The following is a 10,179-nucleotide window of genomic DNA, read 5'->3' on the forward strand; positions in this document are numbered from 1 at the left end:
TTGAGGAAGCAAAATTATTTGTATTTGTATTTGTATTCAAATAAAAGTGGAAAGAGACTCAAAAATCCTGTTTTGTGTTTATTACGCTTTTAATTAAGGTCCCCACACCCACTCTAGAACTGGACTCTCCCAGATCACAGATGACTGCACTGACTACTGAGCTAAAATTTTATTCATTGCCTCACTGCAAACCGACCTCTACCTATTTATACACCCATAACAGCACACCATGTAACGTGTAGGGAAAAACTTCAAAGGCAATTATTGCTTTGCACTATTCATTTATTGCCTATTTTTTACAACCTAACTGTGGAGAGGAGAAAGGGAACAATAGGTTATGGGGAGTCCCTTGGGAACGCCTCATGTGTGTCAGTAGCTCAGCTTTATCTCTGGGGAACACCCCCAACTCCGGGAGTGATGTCCAAATTAGAAAATGTGCGTCATGTAGCAGGTGGATGTGACTCTCCTCGTTGAGACCTGCTGATAGACGTAACAGTGGAATGGAGCAGAGGAGAGTGGAGCAGAGAGGAGAGACTGAAATAGTAATGTAACCAACCTGCACGCTGGTATTTGACATAGTTTTTTTTTCTTCCTGAAAACAAATAATTTTTAAAATATTTGTATGAAACAAATATTCGTAAAAAACCCACTATTTGTGCTTTGTCAAATTTTTTCTGAAAATAGTGTTAGCTCATCCCGGGAAACGTGTCACACTGAGCTTGTGATGGAAAAACAAGTTGAAATTGTGAAAATGCCTTTTTCATGTTTTTATTTGTATGCTGTCTTTTTATTTCACTTCACGTTTCGGTTGTCACCTTACTTGGATTTCTGTGTTAACGATTGCCTTTTTATTCTTAATCATTTGGTGTGTTTTTAATGTATTTATTTGTGTGTTTTAAGTATTGAACTTTGCATGAAAACTGAACTGGACAGTAATGATTCTGGGAGAGACACATCTCCAGTCATGCTACTAATTACAGAATGAGCGACAGGTGTAGCAGCGCTGCATACAATTGGTCAGGACGCTTCTTATACAGAGAAAGCTGAAGAACACGATGCAAATCACATGAACACTGCCCAGTTTGGGGAAGAGCCCAGAAACAGAGTACGGAGCAGTCCGACAGACCAGCAAGTGACCCAGGAGTTGCCATGGTACTACGTGCAGAAGCCAGTGTCCCCCAATGCAGCTTCACTTGGGCCTGGGTCGGCAGTTGATTAGCTGTTGCCCAGTGAGTATCCTCTGGCATTTGAGTGGCGAGCACAGAAGCAGACAAGGTAGTGTCGTAGCTGGAGACAGGATTGTTAATCTTGCAGTGGGGAATACTCTCCTTGCCCTGGTGTCTCTGCTCTTCCGCAGATCCGACGGGGTTGGAGTGGCCTGGCAGCCGGCATGGAAGGAGCTGGAAACGGAATCGGAGCATCAAAGGCAGAAACATGGACACGGGAGAGTAGTCGCTGGACTGAACATGGACTTCATGGACCTTGCTGCTATGCAGTATTTTTTAGATTCATTTTATTGCATGTTTGTGTTTATTCTTTTTTAGTGGTTTACTCGTACTGTTATTTGTTCACTTAGTGGCCTACTGTTTTTATCTTGGAAGGTACCATTCTATGTATTAACTTTAGAATTGAATTAAAATCTGATTCACATCGAGTTTTAGACTCCTGCCTGATTTTTTTTTTTACTCTGCTCCTCTGATTTTTAAGTAACCTGTGAGCCTTATAGAGTCCTAGGACTCTAAATTAATCCCTAGGTGGTGTTGTCTGCTCTTTACTTGTATCATCCTTAAATTTTACCAGGTGTTTTAAGGGGTAGCCCTGCTGTTCAAAGCTGGGTTCAGCCACAAAATCACCAACATATTGCTGGCGCCAACACGTCAAGACAAACTCAGTCAGCAGCAAACTAAACTTAATGTTAGCAACCATTGGCTCCAGACAGCTGCTCAGTCAGGGGAAATGCACACATAGTTTTTATTTAACCAAGCTGACAACACAGACAACTTTGCAATTTTGCTGGATGATTTACCTGAGGGTTGACTCTTGGTATACTTCCAAGTTTGAGATTGCCTTGCCTTTCTGAAAATATCCCATATTGTTTACATTTTTTTTGTTTATTATATACAGATTAGCAGCTACACACACACATGCTCCGTTCAGTATCACGTCAGCACAAGCAGGGGAGCAAAAATACCAACCACGCTCACATGAGGAAACCAGTTATTTGACATATTTTTGGGGTTTTTTTTTTCAGAAAACAAATTTTTTTAAATATTTGTTCAGAATAAATATTCGTAAAAACCCACTATTTGCGCTTTGCTGAATACTGTATTTGGATTCAGCTCCACCCCTAATGTTTAGAGGCGTTATATATGCAAAAGCAACCTGTTTCACATATGTTACCATTTGCCCCCATGAGAAAGTAACATCTTGGCCAGCTGATTAATCTGAGTCCTGTTGTGACGCTTCACCACACCATCAGACTTGGGGTTGTAGGCAGTGTTGCATGTCTTTTTTATCCCCAACCATTGGCAGAGGCTCTGAATTACCTCTGCTTCAAACTGGTGGCCCTGATCATTGCAGAATTTCCATGATCCCATGCGCTAACACATAATCCTCAAACAGGCAATGAGCCACCGTGGGAGCTATCTGGTTTGCAGGACATACAGGATAACAAACTTTGTGAAGCAGTCCTCCACTGTTTCCACAACCAAGATGTATCTATTCCCTCGTGAAGTCAACGGCAGCTCCAGGATGTCTGTGGCCACCCTTTGCATCAAGTGGCTAACCCATGGGTGCCCTCTGCCTGGGGACCGGACACTTGTGGGTCTGACAGGCCCTGCATTGTTCACACCACTGTCTAATGTCTCCCAACATGAAAGGCCAGTAGTAGGATTGCCCAGCTGTTTCCCACACACATTCAGCTGAAAAATGTGCAGCTGCTAAAGAAGCTCCGGCACCATGGATAAGGGGACCACAACTTAAATTTGCCCTTCCCCCTTGGGTGAAGACAGCACTGTCCGACACAGCAATCCCTTAATGACCGATAGACAGTTAAGCTCAGTTCATAGCTTCCTCAGGCTGGCTGAAGACCCCCTGTCACTGTCACTGTTACAGAGAAAATAGAGAGAACAGGCAGGAACCTGGTCCATTCTTGCCCTGTCTGGGGACAGAGAGCAGTCTGGTGTCCCCACAGAGGCAACAGTGTGCATACGAGCCAAAGAGACATCCAGATCAATTGGGTCAGGAGAAACAGGCCGGCGGGACAGTGGGTTGGCATTTTTATAGCGGGAGTCATCCTTGTGAACCATGACCCAATCAAACAGGTCCAGCTCCAATACCCACCTACTTCTCTGTGCAGTGGGGTAATTATCAATAGCCATGTGCCTGAGGCCCAGCAGAGGGCAATGGTCTGTTATGATAGAGAATGCAGGTAGTCCAACATAGTGTTTGAATTCGCTCACAGCCCACACTATGGCCCATAGCTCCCTGTCAGAAGTGGACCATCACTTCTGTGTATGCATGAGGGCCTGGCTAGGGTAGGCTACAACTTTCTCAAATCCCTCATCATCCTGTGCCAGCACCGCTCCAACCGAGTCCTTAGAAGTGTCAGTGTATACCTTGAAAGGAAGTGCAAAGTCAGGCACTTGCTTGACGTAGGTGAAAGCCACCTCACACTCAGCCATCCACATAAAGGGTAAATTTTTCTCCACCAGAGGATTCAGCAGTGCAGCAGTTCAAATCTTGCATAAAGCTCCTGTAGTATGAGCACAGGCCCACAAGGGCCCTGACAACTGAGGGGGTGCAGGGGGTTGGCCATGTTCTCACCTTATCAGTATTCCATTGGTCTGGCTGGAGGCCATGTACGGAGACCACATGGCCTCAAAAGATGACATGGTCCCGGGCAAACTGGCATTTCCTGAGATTGAGCTTCAGGCCCGCAAGCTGCATCTTGGACAGGACTTCTTGGACAGGTGTAGGAGGTGATCCTCAAACAACTGTAGATCAGTATATCATCAAAGTATACGATGCAGATGTGCCAAGGCAGGCCCCTTAGGATGAGCTCCATTGTGCGCTGAAATGTGGCAGGAGAATTGGTCAGACCCATAGGCATGGCCCACCACCGGTACAAGCCCCTGCCTGTTATAAAGGCTGCTTTCACTCGGTCCTCTTTGGCCACTTCTACTTGCCAGTAGCCATTCGAAATGTCCAGGATGAACCAGCCATGGCATCAAGGCTATCATCCATTCGGGAGGGGGTGTGAATCTTTGATAATCACAGAGTTGAAATGATAGTCAATGCAGAATCTTCACTGTTCCCCTTCCTAACTAGCACCACAGGGGATGCCCAGGGGCTGCCACTCTCCTTCACAGCCCCAGCAGACCAGCCACTTCACGTTCAGTCTCAGCTCATTTCTCATTGCCTGTATTTCTGTCCGACAGGTTGAAAACACCAGTAAACCTCTGCAACAGTTCTGACAGCTCTGCCCTCTGTTGTGCTGTGATAGGTGACTCGTCCAGGGAGACAGGGCCTGCAAAAGCTGGCGGTGTGGCTACATGTGTCCTAGTGGCACAGGGGGGTGATAATACATCAGCTTCTCCAACTGGGTAAAATTCACCCAGGTGCAACCTCTGTTTGAGCCCAACCACCTCCCCTGTGGGATTGCGGAGGCAGGCTAATGTCACACTATTCACTGTGTGAGCAACCACCAGTCCTGTTGACTCCCTAATGTTAGGTTTCAGATACCCCTCAAAGTCTGTGGCAGGCAAACCAGCATCACCACGGGAAAAAACTTCACTGGCACCAGGGCCTCACTTGGCGGGAATGGTCATGACATCAGTGGCAGACATGTTACAGCATTCAGAAACCAACTCACCACCATAAAGAAGGGGCACAGTAACATCCTATAACTCTAACACGCCCCACCCCAAGTCGAGCAGCACATGATTCTTGGTTAGAAAGTCCAGGCCAAGCAGAACACTCTGGGTGGATTCCCTCAGCATATGGAAAGTGTGCTGCCAGCAGGTGGGGCACAGGTGGAAGGTAACCTCGATGGTGACCAGCGTATCCAACATTTGTCCATTTACTGCACGTGAGTCAATATACTTCATTATACTTCATTCTAAGGGACCGGTTCTGCAGGGCGGGGACTTACATATTGAAGTCTACACTAATTAATGACACAGACCTGAGTCTGCTAATATGGACACTTCAGGGTATTCCACCACTAATGTAAGATATTGGGCGGTCACCGTGGTTCATACGAGCAGTGTCCTTGGAAATGTTATGCTATAAGGGGCCCTCAGTCGAAGAGGTTGGTTTGGGCCTCAACACCAGCTACCAACTGTTTCCCCGATGGCTGCTGTCAGCGTCCTGCTGCTGCGACACCCCAGACTACAGCTCCTGCCCCTTGGCAGCTTAGATGTGGGGGACATCCCTGGACACCCCACGTAACAGGTAGCCCCCCCTGAGATGGAAACTGCTCATGGTCGGGATAGTGACTCTGGTGTCCATCGCGGGAGCCCCTCGACTGACATTCTCTCTCACTACAGTTACAATTACAGCGTCCTCCAGAGGGTTAGTGGAATTTTTGCTCCCTCCTGTCAGTGTTCCATGCCCTCAGTCGTTGGTTTTCATCATACATCTCTTTCATCTCCACTCCCATGATGTACACTTCCTCCGTTAATATAACAGCCCTTTGGAGGCCATCAGAGACTGACACAAGGATACAGATGGACTCTCGCCCAGGTAGGCGCCTGCATAGGCACTTACAGTCTCTGCAAGGCCACCCTAGCATTCTCAAATTGACACAGTCAAAGCATCCTCCAGGTCAGCGGCATGGCTCCAGGCTGGCGAGAAAGTCTCAAAACTTCTCCCTCTGTGTGATGTCCCTGTAGTCTGGGAATGCCTCCACAACCAGCCGGCTCACATAAACAGCATTCACCTCCAAGCTCTCAACAGGAGCGTGGACACAAGCTGAAAGGCTAGTCCTGAAGTGGTCCATTAACCCATCTGTCCAAACACCACTCTGAGTCTCTCCTTAACAGCACAATAATCTGATTTGACTGCAGCAGGAAGGCTGTCCGATAGCAGAAAAGCCGACTTGCTGAGTTGATTAGGGAGAATCTTCACCAGCTCACCACTGCAGTTGCTGCCACTTCCCATGGTTGCGTTGACGGTCACCTCCAACTGCTTCACCCAGCTGAGAAAACTCTGGTTCCTGTCACCAGCGAAGGGAGTGGAAAGGTCAACCTTGACATCCCTGCCAGTTGAGTGTCTGTCGAACATCCCCGTGCCGGGTTTAAAAGGGTCCTCTCCACACCATGTTTGTAATGTAGTTGTGCACTGTCTTTGAAGCTCTGTTTGGGGTTAGCCAGCTAGCTATACTGGGGCAGCTAAGCTAATAAAACAGTGCTAATAATAGCTTGACACATTGTAGAAGACCACCACTGCCACCATGTAACCGGGCGTCCTGGGTTCGCCTAGCTGTGTGAACTTAATAAAAAACAATAAACAGGGCGTGAGATGTTACAGCATGTCCAGCAGCAACTGCTTCCTCTTTATTGTGACACTCACAACACATGCTCAACAGCGGAAGTCCACCAACTATATATCCTGTCCTACAGCAGCACAGTACCTTGCATACAGAAGCACATAGTAAACATAGAACAGTCTGTTACAGAGACAATCAATATCCTCATTTATATATCCCTACAAAGTTGATAAACATGTTTCCAAAAATGTCAAACTATCCTTTACAGGGTTGCTGTTATTGTAGCCTTCATTTCTGGATCAATTTTGTTTTGTGGTGATTTATTTCTTTAAGCTACAGCAGCTACGACAGAATTTAACATGAAAAAAGAATAAAAATATCAAGTTTTAGTAGCAGCTCCACAGAAATGGTAAGAAACCTTTCTCTCTAGACTCACTATTTTGCCCAATGAAAATCATACAACAAGAAATGCAGGCTGAAGCCCACATTGATTTCTGCATTGATTCCTGTCTATAATGCAACTGTGACTCATGGGTTCTCTATAGTTTTTTTCTCTATAGATTCTCTTGCTGTCTTGCGGTTGTACATGAAACAGCTGGATGCAACACGTCCAGGCAAGATTGTCAAAACTCATTATTTGGAAATATTGGAAATTTCTAACCAGAGTCAACCAGGTTAAGTTATACTTCATCAACTAACTCTTGGAACGCATTTATCATCACAGATTGATATGTGTACAGTGTCAGACAAACCAAGGATACAATTTTCCTTTGTGTGTGTGTGTGTGTGTGTGTGTGTTTCTGGGTGTGTGTGAGTCAGTGTTTGCAAGTGCGCTAGCATGTAGGTCTCTGTATGATCTCTTGCCCTCCGGGCTGTAATTAATTAGAGTTGCAACAAGGCCTGATTAGGATTCCTCTGTGATTCACAACCTCAGCGACCTTTCCATCCAGCCTGCAGAACTGATCCCAACCTAATGCCATTGCTCCTATTGCAATGTGTGCACTGCTCATTTAGCTGCTTGTCAAACATGTACTTTACACCTACAGGACCAGTCATGGAGACTGCACAATTACTATTTAGAAAAGTAGGATGTTCTAAGAAAAATAATTAAATAAAAATGACGAAATAAGAATGACTCATCCCTCACATGAATGTGGTTATGGTTTAATAGATACATGGTTTATTAATGTGATTCAGCAAAAACAGCAAATCCCTCTTTGCATTCTGCTGTGCAGCTGCCACAGGGGGATATCTTGAACACCACAGCCTCTTGTCCTTGGCCACTAAGGATTACTTCCACTAGCCAGCTATTGAAATTGTTTTCTTTGATCTCACATTTCCAAATTAGGATTCTAATTCACACTATGAAAAATTAATTACCATTTTCTAGGGTTTCAAAGAGAACGAGTATGATTAGATCCACACATTACGTATTACGTATGTTAAACAGAAGCTTTCTTTTCTTTCTTGGGGACATTTTTGTTGCTTGGTCAGGGTGCGGAGTGTTGAATTAGTGATGACCTTCATGGCGTGACTCACTTAAAGAGACTGTCTAAAAGTCAGAGTCTAGTTTAAGAGGGCGCTGCACTGCTAATACAAATGGTGCTTCAGCAATTATTCAACAGTCCGGCTGAAGAACTAGATTTAAAAGAGATTTGTAGAATCTCCAGTCCTGCTGTTACACTTGAAGAGGGATTTATATATATATATATATATATATGTGTGTGTGTGTGTGTGTGTGTGTGTGTGTGTGTGTGTGTTTGTGTATGTATATGCATAACATGTTGTCAGAGAAGAGGAAAAACACAGTCATACTATCTGTTATAATATTTTTTTCTCCGTAGAGAGGGAAGGTTAAACTCAGCATGCCATGTTACCTCCAGAATCTTAACATCTTCATATCATCCCATTCTGACAGGGAAGGGAAAAAACACATTTATAAACCAGAAAGAGACTTTGGTACACATCCAGTGAAATGACGGATATATTATTTGTGCAGCCTTTTCAAGTCAACATGATTTTAACAACTTAATTGACAGGCAGATGAACAACCACTGTCTACATACAGTACTAGTCAAAAGTTTGGACACACATTCCCATTCAGTTAAATTAAGTGTGTCCAAACATTCAACTGTTATTGTATCTCTGTGGCCATGTCGTCCTGACAACTGCATGACTGCAATAATGGGAATAATGTGAATGAGAATAATTGTACTGTTTATCCATTTTTGATGGAGTTGTTCATTTGAGTGTTTTCGTTTTATCTGAGAGAGCAAAGTTTCATTCAACTCAAGAGCTTTGATCACTTGCACATGCCTTTACCCTTCACTGTACCCTTCAAACAACTACTCTTATTGTTCTTGCTAATTAATGATGTTTCTTTCAGTATTTAATTTATATATGACAATTAAGTGCCTTTCTATCTCCAACAGATTTCCAAGTGTTTAACTTCTTTGTCTATTTCAATAAGCGATATTTAGGTATGTAATTAATTTCTTTTGCTGGAAACACAATTGATTCATTAAAAGGAGAGGATTCTCCTTATCATTTTCCCAGAAGGTTTGCACCCACAATTTCCTGTTCTATTTCAAGCATATAAACTGTTCATTTGAGGACAGTCCCAATCAGGACACATTTAATGATAATGGTGGACTCTCACTAAGCTATTCAAAGTTAGTTGACCTTACGAAATTGAAATGAAAGGAAATTAATTTTCATTGAAATTAACAATATGCTTAACAACCAATGGCAATTTAGTAAAGCTTGAAAGGTTTTCCATTGCCTCATGTATGAGTATTCTGAAACCACAAGACTATTTCACACAGTGTACATCCATTGATTATCATAGACAGTGAAGAAGCCCTGATTTGATTGTAGAACTGTTTAGTGAATAATAATGATTTATTTCATTATTTTTTAGATATTCAGCAAAATGATTTTTTTTCCTAAGATGATCCACTCTGTGGTGATTCAGAGTGTAATAGTTTGGGGTTGGTGGGGGTTGAAATAAGGAGAAAGAAAGACTCCTTCTCTGAAGCCATTACAGGACAATAGATATTGATTCCTGTTGCACCACACATTGGAATACTCTATGGTGATCCATTTATCTGTTAATTTGTCTGCGACCAAAGGTGGAGAGCCAAAGCGGACGAGAGACAATACACCAAAGTCTACACAACATTTTATAAACTAATTAATCAATGTTAGGCCTTAGCAGAGGCCAAAAACAGGCCTGCCTGAGAACTGCAGAAGAGCAACACTGCCACCTACTGCCGCTCTGCTCCAGTTCATTAAAAAGTAAGAAGGGGCTTTGGCACCAACACTGGCATTAAGATGAGAAAACAGGCCTTGCCAAACGCTGTCATATTGTGTTTTCTGGTTAAAAGAGACGACTACTGATTCAGCTGTTGTGAAGCTGAGGGAGATGAGCATATGGCCACAGTAACTAATACAGAATTCGCCAAGCAATGATAATTATAATTCACAGATTTAATAGAGATAGAAAGTTTGGCTTGAGAAGCGTTCAAGGTTAGTGTATGATTTAAGCAGCATACATGGATTAAATCCTGTTGTTGGTAATGCTGAAATCAATTGCCAGCAACCTTTAAAGCAATCTGTTGGAATTACTCTTTTTCCCATGAAAAAAATATATAAAATCATCTGAACATACTCAACATATTGTATATTGA

General features: G+C 43.6%; 1 long non-coding RNA gene across 1 annotated transcript; it reads left to right on the top strand.

The window, feature by feature from the left end:
* Nucleotides 1-431: 431 nt before the first annotated feature.
* On the top strand, nt 432-1,652 carry LOC137188743 (uncharacterized). Its single transcript, XR_010929505.1, has 2 exons — nt 432-1,275; nt 1,358-1,652. It is a non-coding gene; the product is annotated as an uncharacterized lncRNA (long non-coding RNA).
* Nucleotides 1,653-10,179: the final 8,527 nt, after the last annotated feature.

This window comes from Thunnus thynnus, chromosome 9 (assembly GCF_963924715.1).
Source record: "Thunnus thynnus chromosome 9, fThuThy2.1, whole genome shotgun sequence".
NCBI classification, from domain to species: domain Eukaryota; kingdom Metazoa; phylum Chordata; class Actinopteri; order Scombriformes; family Scombridae; genus Thunnus; species Thunnus thynnus.